This window comes from Leopardus geoffroyi, chromosome C3 (genome assembly GCF_018350155.1).
Source record: "Leopardus geoffroyi isolate Oge1 chromosome C3, O.geoffroyi_Oge1_pat1.0, whole genome shotgun sequence".
In the NCBI taxonomy this organism is placed as follows: domain Eukaryota; kingdom Metazoa; phylum Chordata; class Mammalia; order Carnivora; family Felidae; genus Leopardus; species Leopardus geoffroyi.
This window is the reverse complement of record NC_059338.1, coordinates 110,607,403-110,622,350: the sequence shown is the minus strand read 5'-3', so window position 1 is coordinate 110,622,350 and position 14,948 is coordinate 110,607,403. Positions and strand designations below refer to the sequence as shown.

At 38.7% G+C, this 14,948-nt stretch overlaps 1 protein-coding gene across 9 annotated transcripts in view; it reads left to right on the top strand.

Moving 5' to 3' along the window:
• The window catches only part of CPQ (carboxypeptidase Q), a 549,973-nt gene that overhangs the window by 141,229 nt on the left and 393,796 nt on the right, over positions 1–14,948 (top strand). The gene's annotated exons all lie outside the window — the stretch shown is intronic.

The following is a 14,948-nucleotide window of genomic DNA, read 5'->3' as shown; positions in this document are numbered from 1 at the left end:
AGACACAGAATCCGAAGCAGGCTCCAGGCTCTGAGCTGTCAGCACATTGATAAAAATTTTTAGGTGAAGAAATTGTTTGTTTGTTTGTTTGTAATGCAGTTGAAGCTGCCTTTGTACTTCTCACCAACTGTTTTTCTTTTCTTTCTTTCCCAGGGTAGTTACTATTCTGAAATTGGTATTTATATTTCCTTTGCATGTATTTATACTTTTACTTTTTAGTTTTTTTAATGTTTATGTATTTTTGAGAGAGAGAGAGACAGACAGAGAGAGCAAGAGAAGGGCAGAGAGAGAGAGGGGGACAAAGGATCCAAAGCAGGCTCTGTGCTGACAGCCGAGAGCCTGAAGGGGGCTTTAACTCACGAACCTTGACATTGTGACCTGAGCTGAAGTTGGTAGCTCAACCAACTAAGCCACCCAGGTGCCCCTATGCTATTACTTTGGATATATGTGTCACAAAGTATATATAGGATTGTATTCCGTATTTTAAAATGCCCCATTAATGGAACAAGTTGTTTTGAACAATGCTTCTTTTAAAAAACTCTTCTTTTTGTGATTTATCTGTTGATACATGTGGATCTAGTTCATTCAATAACTGTATTCTTTTCAATGACTGTATAAGAATTTACATGTCCTTTTTCTATTGATGGACACGTTCGTTCATTGTTTATACTTTTATTAAGCTGTTTTTACTTGTATTCAATTAAAAGTAGTGCTAAAATATCTTTGTACATTTCCACAGGGCACAAATGTGAGAGTTTCCCTAATATCTCTAAAGTTCACATTTCAGTTGGGCGTTAAGACATCTTGAACTTTACCTGAAATTGCTAAATTTCTCTGTAGTGAGTTTGTACCAGTTTATACTACCATTATCAATGTATGAGGATTTTGTGGTCCCCAAATCCTTGCCAACCCTTGGTATTGTCAGATTTATAAATTTTTCCTTAACTTGATGGATGTGAAATATTATCTCACTGTGGAATTAGTAGATATTAAACACTTTTTGCTTATTTTCTTTTGGGTTTCTACTTCCATACATAGCCTACATATATTTGTTGACCATTTTCCTGTTGATCTGTTTGTCTTTTCTAGATCTCCAAGAGTTCCTTGTATAATTTGGAAACTAAGCCTTTATTAGTTATATGAAGAGCAAATCTCTTCTCTCAGTCTGTGTCACTTAACTTTATTTATTAGGTGTTTTTCAAGAAGAAGTTTTTATATTATTAATTTTCACTATAGTCACGTTTAAGAAACTTTTCATTGTGATATGAATTTTGTATATTTTTAAAAAGAATTTCCTTCCTTAGTCTGATGTCATAAATATCTATTCCTATAGTTTCTTCAAAAACTTTTTTTTTTATTGTGGTGAGAAACATGTGACATGAAATTTGCTACCTGCACTATTTTTAAGTGTACAGTTCAGTGGTAGTAAGTGTATATACATTATTGTGGAAGCAGAGCTCTAGAACTTTTTATATTGCAAATCTGAAAAACTATACCTATTAAACAATAATTCTCCCTTTTCTCCTTCCCCCAGCCCCTGATAACCACCATTTTAATTTCTGTTTCTGTGAATTTGACTGCTTTAAATACCTCATATAATTAGAATCATACAGTGTTTTTCTTTTTGTGATGGCTTTATGTCACTTAGCAGAATGTCCTCAAGGTTCATCCATGTAACATGTGACAGGATTTCCTTCCTTTTTAAGGCTGACTATTATTCCATTGTATGTATATATCACATTTTGTTTACTGTTCATCTGCTGATGGATATTTGGGTTGCTTTCACCTCTTAGCTATTGTGAATAGTGTTGTTATGAATACGAGTGTACAAGTATCTCTTTGAGACCCTGCTTTCAATTCTTTTGAATATACACCCAGACATGGGATTTCTGGATCAGGTGGTAGTTCTGTTATTTTTTTTTAACGTTTATTCATTAAACATTTTTTTTAAATGTTTATTTATTTTTGACACAGAGAGAAACAGAGCATGAATGAGGGAGGGCCAGAAAGAGGGGGGGGGCACAGAATCCAAAGCAGGCCCCAGGATCTGAGCTGTCAGCACAGAGTCCCACACGGGGCTTGAACTCATGGAGTGTGAGATCATGACCTGAGCTGAAGTCAGATGCTTAACCGACTGAGCCACCCAGGTGCCCCTAACATTTACTTGTGTTTGAAAGATAGAGAGAAACAGAGTGTGAGCAGGGGAGGGCCAGAGATAGAGGGAGACACAGAATCTGAAGCAGGCTCCAGGCTCCAAACTGTCAGCACAGATCCTGACACGGGGCTTGAACTCATGAACCATGAGATCATGACCTGAGCTGAAGTCAGATGCTTAACCGACTGAGCCACTCAGGTGCCCCATGATAGTTCCATTTTAGTTTTTTGAGGAATCACCATACTTTTTTTCCATTTTCCATTGCATCATTTTACATTCCCACCAACAGTGCACAAGGGTTCCAATTTTTCCTCATCCTCGCCAGTGTTTGTTATCTTCTCCTTTTTGGGACTAGCCATTATAATGGGTGTAAGGTAATATGTATTATGTTTTTTTGTGTGTGTATTCAAATCTCTTATCTATTTTTAAATCAGATTATTTAGCTTTTGTTGTTGTTGAGTTGTAGGAGTCCTTTATATATTCTGGATATTAACCCTTTATCAGATAGATGATTTGCACAATTTTCTCCCATTCTGTAGGTTGCCTTTTCACTCTATTTATTGTACCCTTGGATGCATAGAAGTTTTTAAGTTTGATGTAGTCTCATTTGTGTATTTTTGCTTCTGTTACCAGTGCTTTTAGTGTCATATACTAGAAATCATTGGCGAGTCCAGTGTCATTCAACTTTCCTCCTATGTGTCCTAGGAGTTTTATCATTTCAGGGCTTGCACTTAGGACTTTAATGCATTTAACGATTCTATATGGGGTAAGATAAAGGTCCAGTTTCTCTTGTGCATATGGATATCTAGTTTTCCCAATACCATTTGTTGAAGTGGTCTTAGCACCTTTGTCAAAGATCATTTAACCATACAAGCAAGAATTTTTGGGGGGGCGCTGTGTTCTATTCCATTAGTCTATTTGTCTGCTTTATGCCAGTATCATGCTATTTTGATTACAGTGGCTTTGTAATGTGTTTTGAGATTAGGAAGAGTTAATTCTCTTTCTTTCTTTCTTTCTTTCTTTCTTTCTTTCTTTCTTTCTTTCTTTCTTTCTTCTGGGGTCCCTTGAGGTTTCAAATGAATTTTAGGAAGAATTTTTCTATTTTCTGCAAAAAATAATGTTGGGATTTTGATAGGAATTCTGAAGTTTTTTTTTAAGTTTATTTATTTTTGAGAGGGGGACAGAGAGAGAGGGAGAGGGGGAGACTCCAAGTCAGGCTCCACACTGTCAGCGCAGAGTTGGATGAGAGACTAGAATCCACGAATGGTCAGATCATGACCTGAGCTGAAACCAAGAGTCAGACACTTAACTGACTGAGTCACCCAGATACCTTGGGATTCTGAATTTTGATAGGGATTGTGAATTTCCAAAGCTATTAAAGATTTTTTTCTCATGTCTTTGATATTTCTATATTTATTTTCCAATATGTAGAAGGTAAAGGTTAGTTTTATATTTTTCTAGGATCATCATTGAACAATTTATCATTTTCCCACCAATTTGGAATGCTATCATATCATATACCAAATTTTCACATATGGGTGGATCTATTTCTGGAATCTATTCTTTTCTATTTATTTATTTTTATTTCCAGGTAGTAATATCACAGTAGTTATTTCATTCTATAATAAGTCTTACTATCTGGTAATACACTCCCTGTGTTCTGTTGTTGTTGACGATGATATATTCCTGGCTATTTTTGATCTTTGTTCTCAATATGAATACAATAATTTGTTTTTTTCCTCTACTATATTTTTAGTTTTTTTTTAAAGTTAACTTGTAGTTTCTGTTGCCATTAATGATAACATAATTTTATTTCCTAATCAAAGTCTCTCTGATACATAGGATATTTGGATTTTTCTATACTAATTGCATGAAAGCAAAACTGGTTTCTCTATAAATTTCTTTATAGATTTTCTCAGATTATCTACAGATGTCATTCTCAAATAAGGACAATTTGTGTCTTTCTTTCCAGCCCCTATGTATTTGATCTCTTTTTCTCAATGCTTAAGTGTTTGATTTCTTTTCAACGTTTTTATTTATTTTTGGGACAGAGAGAGACAGAGCATGAATGGGGGAGGGTCAGAGAGAGAGGGAGACACAGAATCGGAAACAGGCTCCAGGCTCTGAGCCATCAGCCCAGAGCCTGACGCGGGGCTCGAACTCACGGACCGCGAGATCGTGACCTGGTTGAAGTCGGACGCTTAACCGACTGCGCCACCCAGGCGCCCCTGATTTCTTTTTCTTACCTTACTTCATTGGTAGGAATTCCAGCATATTGTTGAATAGAAGTTGTGATAGTGAGCAAGCTTGTTTGTTGTTGTGTTCTGATCTAATACTTAAAATATAAACTTGCAATGCCACTGCCACCTTAGGTGAAGTCTGATATGACCTTGAAAACCAGAAGATAGATTATTATTACTACTCCCACTTAAAATCGTTGTTATTTCCAGCTGCCTATTGGATAAATGCCCAAGTTCCTTAAAGGGGCCTAGGAGATCCTGCCTAACCTTGTCCCTCCCTCCCTTCCTCTCTTACCTTTATCTTAGATCACTCTACAATCTATCCTGGTCTTCTTTCAATTCCTTGCCCTTCATCTCACTTCAGAGCTTTGCATATGTTATCTAATCAGCCTGGAATATTTTGTTTCTCCCCTTCTACTCTTCTCCACTTAGTTAACGTTTACTCATCTTTCAGTTTTTTAACTCAATGTGTCTTTCTCTTAGAAGATTTCCAAGATCCTTGTCAGACCAGAACAAGTCTCAAGGCTTTCCATTTTAGACCATCCTGTATTTCACTTATTAAATTGTATAAGTATTAATACGTTTGCTGTTTTTGATGGGTGCCAGTCCTTTCCACTAGAATGTAATCTTTATTAGCGAAATCACTATATCATTAACCACATGTTTAGCACTTTGGAATGGCCTTGCACATTAGAAGGGCTCAAATATATTTGTTGAATGAATGAATGAATGAATGAATGAGTGAATGAATGAATGAATAAGTAAATAAATAAATGTAGGTGATTATCTTTCTTAAGATGAAAATACACTCCCCCCGCTTTAATGTCAGTTATTTTAGTTGAGTCTAGTTCGATTCAGCTGTTTACTGAATCAGATCAATATTTGGCTGGGAATAGCCAATTTTGGATATTCTGAGAGCCACCCAAAGCCTGTGAATATGTGAAAGTTTAAGTAAATGATACTTATTCATTTGTGAGCCTTTAGAACCCCTTTGCCCTTCCTTTCCACTTCCTAAATCCAGGAATTTGTGGAAAACAAGATGTGGGGCTCCTCTGAAGGTTTTCGGCTGCCTGAGGAGAGGGTCCTAGACAACATGCAAATACATGCTGATTTAAGTTAATTAGGCTGGAAGCTATATGGGATGAGTGACAGGAGCATGGATTTGGAGTCAGTCTGACCTGGATTCAGACCCAAGTGTTGCCACTTGGTAGTTTGGTAAGACATTTGAACCTTCTTGTACCTAATTGAAACTTCTTATCTTCTCACCTATTAAATGTGGTTAATGTTATTATGCTTAAATCTCTTCTGCTTAAACTGTATGGTGATGGCTTTGAGTTGTAATTGTAACAGGACTGACATTGATAGTTGGATGTGCGTCCTTACAGCCCATGGACTTTGATAAATAGCATCCAGGAAATTTTCATGTAAGTTCTGTGGTTCTGTTTCTTCCATCATGTGTCTAGAATCTTCCAGTGGCAAATTGCTATGTCAAACTGAATTATGAAAGTGAGTCAGGTTTCTTCTTATTGAGGGCAAAAATTCTGTTTTGTTATGGCATTTTTTTCCTCCAAGTTTTACTTCTCTAAGAACAGCATAGGAAGTTAACATTTCAAAACATAGCTAAATAAAAAAGCCCATTTTGGAATGCCAGGCTGTCATAGAGTTGTTTTATCTCTCTGATATAACACTATAATAACATTATTTTGTACTTGATATAAACATAAGCACACCAGTTTTTATCATTTTTGCCCTTGGTTTTTGGAGATGGAATTTAGAGGCAAAATGCATTTAGATATGAAATATTGAAATCTATTGAGAGTGTATAGAATTATTTAATAGTACAACAGGGCTGCGTGTTTCTTTTAGAAGTGACATCAGGTGGGTTAGCTAACTGAAGCTGCCAAGACTGTATTTTAATGATCTCTAGGGTTTATCTCTTATTTAAAATTCTTTGTCATTTAGTCTGCATGTGCTAAATCACTGACACTTGCTAAATTCTTCTTCAGATTTGTTGGTTTTCTACTGTTTGGTGCTGATCATTTGATCACTTTGATATATGACAAGAGGAAGAAAGTAGTTATCTAATTTTCACTGAACAGTCTTCCCTAAGGTATTAAATATATTCATTCTATATCTTATCTGTCATCAGATATAGATTGTGAAATGCTCTGATAGAAGCTTTAAATTCAGGGCTCCTACTTCAGTCAGCTCTCACTCAGTATTACAGTAACAACCCCCAAATTTCTGTGGCTTGGACCCCCTAAGATTTATTTCTTGTTCACTTTGAATATAAGTTTATAAAGTTGGTAGTGCCTTTGCTTCTGCCTCAAGTATCTTTTTCACTGCAGGATCCAGGCGGAAGGAGAAGTCTTCATCTGGGACACATCATTCTTGTGGGTGAAAGAGACAATCAAAGCTCGCAGTGGCTCATAAAGTTCCTGCTCAGCTGTGACCATATTCCGTCCCTATGTGCATTCTACTGGCCACAGCAAATCTCGTGGCCAAGCCCAGCCTCGGTGTCTTCCAGGAGGGACACTGCAGTTTACAAGGCAATTGATTGGCATGTGTCATTCTCTTACATGTCATTCTCTGTTATTCTCTTATGAGATAATTTAGTGAATTTAAAGGGGGAATTGTTTTCTATACATTCCCGTACACTATTTTTTTTTCTTTTTTTAAAAAAAATTGTTTTAACGTTTATTTATTTTTGAGACAGAGAGAGAGCATGAACAGGGGAAGGTCAGAGAGAGAGGGAGACACAGAATCTGAAACAGGCTCCAGGCTCTGAGCTGTCAGCACAGAGCCCCACGCGGGGCTCGGGCCCACGGACCGCGAGATCATGACCTGAGCCAAAGTCGGACGCTTAACCGACTGAGCCACCCAGGCGCCCCTGAAGTGAAATTTTAAATAAATCAGATAATTACTGCTTATATCTATTTGACATATGTCCAAAGCCCTTACATACCTTACTCCTCTTTTTGTCTTATAATGCTTTATAGCACACAGAGCAATTTTTACCTCAGTCAACTCATCCTCATGCTCACAAGAATCCTGGTGGGGTCAATATTATTGTGATTCCCATTTCCAGGCTGGGAAAAGTTAAGCAGCCTATTCAAGATCAAAGGCTAATGAGCTTTCTAGCCAGTATTCAAGCCAGGTTACATACCAATGGGCGCTTTTTGTTACTGAGAAAGAAATACCCTGTTTTAAGCATATCTGGAAGAATGCTTATAGTAAATACTTTGTAAAGAAGTTTTAGAGTAAGATGATTATTTCATGGATAGGATTCATCTTAAGATTAAAAAAAATAAAGGCTTCATTTTGAGTGATCTGATTAATAAATTTCAGTTTATATACAACTTTCCCCAGGAAAGCAATCATTATATAGATTGGGCAGTATGGTTGTGGAGTACAACACTCTATGAAGCCACTTTGCCCATCGCAGTAAATGGTGTCTCCTCCATACTGCTGCTCAAAGGGGTCCACTCTCTTCTTTCCCTCCACTGCCTTGCCCTCATCCAACCACTATTGCCTCTCAACCAGAATGTGGCAGCCATCCCCTAAATAACCCTCCATACCTTTTCTTGCATCTTCCAGGCCTTCCTCACACCAAGACTAGAGGTATTTTCAAAGTGTAAATCTGAATTTGCCTGACTTCTCTCTCCCCACCCAGATTCTTTGATACAGCTACATGGCTCCCATGTGATATCACCCCACAAACTGCCAGCTTTCTCTTGTGCCATTCACTCCCCCTCTCTGTGTCTTTGATCTCAGTTCTCTCTTCTCCTCCCTAGTCTGTTAGCACTCACTTCTCAGGTCCCACCTTCTCAGCCGAGCCAGCCATGAGTCCCAGACCACAATAGCTAGTCCTGTGTCAGTGGAAATGCAGCCAGAAACTCACCTCTCTACCCCTGCCATCACTAAGTCCTGTAGATTTTCCTGCTTAAATATCACTGGAAGCTGACTGAGATACATAGCATAGTTCAGCCTTCATTTTCACAGATGTATAAGATGATAATGTTTTTTATGGAAGTCCCCACCCACCCACACCAGTCACCATTACAAGAAGATACTCAGGGGTTGAGGAGAAAGCAACCAAGTTCAAACATGTTTCAGAGCAACCATGTTGAAGACAATGCAAGTGTGTTTCAAACACAGTCCACCTCATGTTTTAGACTATAAATGCTCCCTGTGATAACTGCTAAAATTAATCAAAGCACCCCAAACTCTGACTGCCTTTCATGCAGTGGCCTTAGTGGCAGTTTGGCACCTAAGGGATCAGATTGCTAAGGGTTGATCTGTGCCCCACGCTTGTTGCCGCCACATGTTGCGGAGTTGGGTCCTCGTACCCCTTGAGTGTGCTCCATTACAGATTGTTAAACATGGTGGGCCCATGGTGGGCATCTCTCCATTACACAACAAGATGTGTACGTTCAGTATCTTAGAGGTCAGGGTAGACAGGTCGCTTTGCTTGTGGCTCGTCCTCAGCTGTCAGTATGGCAAGACGGCTTGTGGCACACTGCTCCATTGGGCAGACAGCTGCCTCTCCAGAGATGATAATAACCTACCGTGCCCATGGGTTTTGATGCAGTCATGTCTGGGCTTGTTCTCAAGGTGACAGACCAGATTTAACTTGAGCCACATCTCAGGAGACAGTGTGGAGAGGGTAAGTCACATACCTGCAGCTATCGGTCGGGGTGCAATTTGCCTCTTGCTCTTCCCTCACTCTACTAATAGCTGAGTTTAATATTTTTTTCCTGAAGATTGTTTCAAGGAGACTGTTTTCCTTGCCTTCTTGGAACTCATAGAATGAAAATAGGGGTCCATAAATGTCTTGGTTAAAAATTAGAAGATTTTAGAGTATCTCCTTGTCTGTTTGGGGCCCTGGCAGGAAGCCTCCTATTCACTGTAGGTGAATAAATGTTTCATCTATTTTTGTCTTCCCTTCTTTGCTCTTTTCCAGGGAATGCCCTTTTCTTCATTTTCAGGCTATTGGAAATCTTCTAAGGCTCACTTAAAGTTTCATCTTATAGGAAACTTCCTAGATTTCCCCCAGTCAGAATTAACTTATTATTTGCTGAAATCTTCCTTTGTACTTTCATTTCACCTTGTGACTGCCTGTGCTGTTTTTAAAGTTCTTCTTTACCTACTTTTCCCTCCCATATTTTCTAATTTTTAAGGATAGGACTGGAACTTAGTCAAATTCATGCTGTCCCCAATGCCCAGTACGCAGTTCCACTCAGTAGGAGGGCTGTAAATTTGTTGAATGAATTTAAATCTTAAAGACTTGTTCTTTCATGAGAAGGACATTGCACAATTATAATATTCTCCATAAACAAATGGACACTCAAAAAGAAGTGCTCTGATGTTCTTTTTTCTGTCTTGCCATGAATTTGCCATTTCCTTACCACTTCAGTTCAAAACACTTGAGTTTCCAAGAACAGCTGTTTTCTCTTCTCCATAAGTGAGTTCAGGAAAAACCAGCCATTCCACTGGACCAACTTATCTTGTGTCGTGTACTCAATATAAGATTGTGTGATACGAGTAAGAAGCTAGGCTTCCTTTTGGGTGGAGCTCCAGTATTTCCTTTTTGGAGGCCAAGTCTTCTGAAATCAGAATCAATTTTCTAAAACATATCACGTTGAATTGAGCCCCAGAGATATGTTTTTCTGTTTGTAGTCTTTTCCTTTCCTTTTAATAATAGAAGACATTATAAACATTCTCACTTCACTGTCTTCCTATTCTTAACTGTTCTTGGGAGGAATCAAGTCAGAAGATACCAAGCTTGGAGTCTCTTCATCGCATTCTTCATAGAAAAAATGATCTGAGGGGCGCCTGGGTGGCGCAGTCGGTTAAGCGTCCGACTTCAGCCAGGTCACGATCTCGCGGTCCGTGAGTTCGAGCCCCACGTCGGGCTCTGGGCTGATGGCTCAGAGCCTGGAGCCTGTTTCCAATTCTGTGTCTCCCTCTTTCTCTGCCCCTCCCCCATTCATGCTCTGTCTCTCTCTGTCCCAAAAATAAATAAACGTTGAAAAAAAAAAATTTAAAAAAAAAAAAAAAAAGAAAAAATGATCTGAGCCAACACCACAGCAGTCAGCATCTGTCGTCTCTGCAAGGAGACCACAGTGGTAATTATGCACAGGGTAGGTTGCTTAAAAAATAAATTGATCAATTTAAAAAATTAGGTGTGGAGAATAAAAGGGAACCTGAGGATTTTTACACTGTTTTTGTGATATAATCAGCTGTAGCCAAGAGAGTTGCTTTATAATGTGAATATTCTTAGCTTCAGTCACACATTTTCTTCAGAATTAACTATCATAATCCTTTTCATTACTCTAACAGTCTGATGACTCTTGTCCTAGAAGGAAACCTCCCCCCCCCCCGCCAACTCTTCTGTTAATAGATTGGGACCTAATGTGATCATAGTACTCTGATTTATTAGTCACATCCTGGGTAGACTAAGAAAAATAACTGATAACTTAGACAGACTTTTTATATACTTTATTTTTCCTCTTTATTCCTTTTAAAATGAAAATACTGAGCTTTTCTTTTGATCTATTTTACATTTGCGAAAGAAGATAACAGTGCAGTAAATAGGAGGAGCATGACCCTTGGATTCAAATGTCAGCGTCAACACCTAGTAGTTGTGCAGATTTATTTACCTGCTTGTCAGTATCCTCCCAATAACTACTCTGCAATTTCTCTGAGCATTAGTATGAACAATAGATATTCAAATATAACTATTATTATTATCGTCAATTTTTCTGACCTGCAGAAATACACATATTCCTTGGAAGTATACATTTTTGGAGAGTGATCAGGGATGAGGTATTATTATACTTTAATTTTTTTGTTTCTTTTTATTCATTCAGTATATGCATGCGTGTATGCATTTGTGCGTGTGTGTGTGTGTGTGTGTGTGTGTGTGCGTGTGTGTGTGTGAATTTCACATAATGTGTATCGGGTACCATTTCAAACACTTTGATAACATTAATGAATAAAACAGACAAAAATTTCTGCCTGCTCATGGGGCTTACATGATTGTAGTAGGTGTGGCTGGAAGCTGATAAATTCTATGGAAACATTAAACAAGATAAGAGGCTAGGGAGTTGGGAGTGGGTTGCAGTTATAAATAGGGAGGTGAGGGAAGGCCCTACTGTGAATACGACACTGGTTTTTTGTTCTTAGAGGATTTCATGTACTATCTTTGAGAATGGAGAAGGAAGATGAGAGCACAGAAAAGGAGTCTGCTGATTCATAGGAGAACGTGAGAATTTCCTTTGTGTAACATGTGTCAAAACACAAACTAATATAGAAAAGCAAAGTCTTCCAGGTGGGCTAGTTTTCTTTTATTCAATTTGAGCAAAAATCTTCCTGAAATGCTTTTTTTACATACTCCGCCTTTCCAAAAGATGGGTACTGAATACAGCCCACCTGATCTGTGACTGCTGCCAGGGGTCATCACCATGACCCTCACGCCTGTTACTGAACTGTCATGAAGCAAGGTCCTCAGGGTCAACAGAGATGCTTTCGGCTATTTGCCTACATCATGACGGAGTCGGCAGTGGTTGTCAGTTCTACATAGCAGCTACTACACAGAGATGGCTATTCAAATTTAAATATAAATTAATTTAAATAAATGATATTAAAAATTCAGTTTCTTAGTCACATTAGTCATATTTTAAGTGCTCATTTCCAGCATTGCAGAAAATTGCTAGCATTTGTTATTTTACATGTTCCTGTCTCTGACATTGTTTTTTGTGGTACTATCAGCTTCCAAGTCTGTCTCTTCCTTTTGACTTGTTGTTTCTCATGGTTTATAGGTTTAAATACTAGATTTAGAATTTTGTGTGAGGTAAGGGCAACGAGGCTCTAACAGAGAACAGAAGAGCATTCTTATGTTCAGGTCCTTGAGTTTTCATACTTAGAACGTATATTTCTATTCTGACTGCCCCAAGGCCTTTTTTGCTTGGTTATTGTTATGCAGCTGTGCTCTGGGTGGTAAGAGAATCATACTGCTGAGTTATTATGGGAGAAATGCTATCAAACTTTAAAGGTAAAATTGCACTTTTATGGAAATGCTTTAGACCCTGTCAATGGTCCCTTATTTGGAGCAGTGCTATTCAAGGAGTGTTTATTGACCGACTGCCTACACATATGCTAAACACTGTGTTATGTCCAGGAGATGCAAGCAAAAATGAACATGGCCCCATTCCATGAAATCACAGTCGATGTGGTGGAGAGAGTCAGAAATAGGCAGGGTTTCCAATTGTCCAGTGCCCAGGTATGCCCAGGACACTCTGAAAGTCCAGAGGAGGGTGGTTCATAAGCCAGCCTTCCCCCAGGTGGTGGGAAGGGAGATGAGACAGGAGGTCGGAGGCCAGAGAACGCTCCCTAAAGAAGAAATTCTTAAGTGGCATCCTGGAGGATGAATAGGTGTTTGTCACATGACAGAGCTGGGAGAATGAGGTCAACAACACATGATGTTGTATGACATGTGATAGTATGAACAAAGAAAGACACTGAGGAGTGAACTGTCATGGTGAGAGTGGGGACTTTTAAGTTTATTAATGATGGAATTTCAAAGAAGAGGGAGCTTGTGTCTGTAGAGAGGGACAAGCTTTGGGTGGTATGTTGAAAAGATGGTTTTCAACAGAGCTGGAGGAGGGGCAGTGTGGGAGTGGTGATGTAGGCTGATCTGACTTCTCTGCAGTTCAGTTAGTTCACTAGAGCAGCTCTGTGGAGGTGAAGTTTGAGGGAGGTGGGCTGGAGGCTGGGACACCTGTGGTGGCAGGTGGGTGGAAGAGGAGGGAGTTGTAGCAGTCCAAAAGGTCGCTAATGAGGGCCTGATGTGAGAGTGTAATGGAGTGGAGGAGAGGACCTGGGTTCAATCACTATTTAAGCCATAATATCTGAATTCGAGGATAGATTAGACATGAGGGCTGAAGGAGAGAGGAGTCAGAGATGACTCTAGGCTTTCAGGAAAACAATTAATTTGAACTCTTCTTCCATGTTTATGGTGATAGGTTTTGACCTATAGCTTCTACTAGTGATTTGCATTGGCAACTGTGGTGTCTGGGTTGGGTTTTGGTTCGTCAGGACTCTTACCACTCTTTCATTTGTTGAAAGAACTTGAAGCCTAGACTGTAGTGAAGTACTACCCTCCTATGACTTTAATTCTGCAATGGCCTATGAAAATTTATAGAAATTCAGCTTCATTTCTAGTGGATCCAGTCCAGATGCCAAAATTACCCTATTGCTGGGACAGTCCTTGGGTGGACCATTGAATCTGTTATTCATTAGGAACAACTGAAAACCATCAACAAAATTCTTGTACTATGCCAACAATAACCCCAGTCAAATATTAAGGTAGCTTCCAGGTTTCAGAAAGTTATGAATCTCAAAATCTGTCTAGCTGAACTTTTACTTGTATGTTTCACATATTTATTTATCATGTGAAGGAGCTAGTTGCTTCCTTTTTATAATTGCACATTGCTTTTTTTTAGATTATAAATTAAATTCAGAGTTCTGAATGTTGGTGGAGACATGCTTAGAGATCTGTAGTCAGTCACTTTAAAGTAAAATCACAAATTGAGTCCAGATAGGAGAACCAGAAGCAGGAGTGGAGCCAGCCCAAAGGGTCCATTATAATGGGGCCTACGTTGAAAGCAAGAATTCTCTCATACCTGCAGTGCATTTTAAAAGGATTTTCCAAGTAACAGTTAATATTTTAATGGCATCTGTTAACCTTCCAGGAAAACCTAGTTCTCTAGTTTGCAAGATTAAGGAAGCACGCCAAATGCATGTTGATACTTCAGTTTTTACTGACATATTTCATGACTGCATGGCTAAAGCCACAGAACAGTAGGCGCCTGCCACTTTCTTTTCACAGTTTTATTTAGTCGCTGCATCTGTCCTTTGTTGCTAAGTACTTTTTCCTTGTCACTCAAACTGCTCCATCAAATTGGATCTTCAGTGATCTGGAAGTTTTTGAATGACTTCTTGGAAGCTGTGAAACCCTGTTCCCCAATCAGGAAGATCTGGGCAAGTCTTCTGTTATGAGGAAAGATGGCACGTCTCTTCTAAGTGACACAACAGGATAATAGGACAATTACACAACATCTTCAAAATTTTTCTCTGAAGACCGGTGATGTGTTTTGGTGATGAACCAGTACTGTAAATTGAGAAGCATGGGAAGTTTCCATATTCTTTGAGAGTGTTTTGTATAAAGGAGGAAAGAAAACAAGCTGACTTTTTATAATTCTTGGTAGAGGTTACATTAACTATTTGTCAAAAGTTGGATTTTTGAAGATTCTTGGCTTCTAAGAACATTCTTCATGAACTGCCATTCTTTGTATGATGTCAATGAAGGTTGTTTAACAACATAACAAAATAGCTTTATAAAAAGATAAATATGTGTTTCATTAATCCCAGGGGGAGCTTCTGAGATGCATTTTCTTTATAAATAATTAGTGTCATTCTGTGAAACTCGTGACTTCTTAGGGTGGGAAGGGGGAAAAATCTATCTTTTCAAGCAGTTTGTGATTTAGTAC